This window comes from Centruroides sculpturatus, unplaced genomic scaffold (genome assembly GCF_000671375.1).
Source record: "Centruroides sculpturatus isolate CEXI.00-Female unplaced genomic scaffold, Cexi_2.0 scaffold1484, whole genome shotgun sequence".
NCBI lineage: Eukaryota > Metazoa > Arthropoda > Arachnida > Scorpiones > Buthidae > Centruroides > Centruroides sculpturatus.
The window spans coordinates 37,269-39,126 of record NW_019385665.1 but is presented as its reverse complement, the minus strand read 5'-3'; positions in this window follow the sequence as shown (position 1 = coordinate 39,126).

Sequence of the window (1,858 nt, the reverse complement as noted above, 5' to 3'; positions counted from 1 at the left end):
TGTTCCAAATGATTTATAATTTATTAAATTACATAAAAGTCAATTTAATTTTATTTTAATTAAATAAATTTTCATTTCTCTTGCAAATAAATGCATCAAAATAATAATTATTTTACATATTTAAAAACAGTTTAATTTTCAATCTTCTTATAAAACAATGACATTTATTTTTATTTTAGTTTTTAATTTATTTACATAAATTAGTAATATATATAATAATAATTTATGTAAATAGATAATTGTTGAGTAAATAAAAATGGAAGGAATGTTTTTTTAAGCCATGGGAATATGATAATCAGACTAATTCATAATGCTAATATCTTGCTAACAAATAAGATATAACTGCTATAATTCAATGAAAAGCAAATATATAATCTTTTATATATTTTATTAATTAAAAAATTTCCTTATTTTCATTTTACACAGTTTTAACTTTCCATCAGAACTTAAAAGGCAGTCACACAAAATAATTTTTCAATATACAGCTTTATACTTTCATTGATTACAATAATGAAAATATGTTTCTACGTTTCCATCATTATATAATTATTTAAATATCTTTAGAATAAATTATAATGCTGTAAATTGTAATGATAAAATAATTAAAATGCAGAAAAAAAATTACAATTCTGAAAATTTTATAATACCAAGAAAATAATTAAATTTTAGTTATAATTTAATACAGTATAATAAATACTGTTATGGCATTGAAAATAACTTTTTAATACATAGTTTATTAATTAAAAAAAATATATATAATTTTAATAATACATTTATTCAAATATTATTAAATGAAAAGAGATTAATTAAGTTTTATTTCAAGAAATTTCAGATTAAAATAAATAATTATTATTGATTATAATAATTTAAAATATTTTATGCATCATTAAATTAGGTAAATTATAATCGAAATTTTTTGTTGAAGATCCTTAATGGATGTGTTTTTTATAAGTTTTAATATGCAATGAGATTACATCTTTTTATTAATAATATGCATTTGTAATTCTCATTTAATTTATATCTTTATATAAAAAAAATGTAATTTATATATTTAATATTTTTAGTTTTCTGGTTCTTAAATTATCTAAAAAAATTTTTTAGAATACTCCAGCATATTAAAATATATTTTCCTTCTTAATAGATGTAGCCAAAATATCCAAAGCTTTCATTATAAAAGTGCAATAAATTTCAAGTGAAAGAAATGTTTTCATTATTATTTAGATAGGATTACCATAACCAAATCATTAAAAAAAAAAGAAAAAAGGACACCCAAGGGAAGTTTTGATGAAAATGTAATACAATATAAATATTCAATTTTTACAAATTTTATTTTATAATGTAAAAAAGAAAATACTCGTACAAAACTTCTTATATTTTCAATCTTGTTTCTATTTATTTTGTTTTATTATATTTATAAAAATCCGGTCGTACGAAAATACGTTCAAAAATGAGAAATATCTGAGAAAAAGAAGGCGCTTGATAATATTAATTTATATAATTCATTCTAAACAGTCAATTGAAAGTTTTGAATATATCGAAGCAAGTACAAAAGCAGCTTACTCTAATTATAATAATGAACAATGTTAATAGTTTTCTTTGAAATTTTAAAGATAAATTTTTAACAAATAATTAATTAATTTGTTCGCTCATTAGTTGAATTAGAATTAAATTCCAATTTCTAAAAAAAACAGCAATTCATTCTCAAATATGATTACTTGGTATTTTATTTTATTTATTTGCATTATCATTTCAGTGAAGAGGACATTTATTAATTTAAAAGAACCACGCTAATCATTTTAGTACATGTAAAGTACAATATATTTTTACTTCGCTACAATAGTTGCTTGATTCTGTTAAC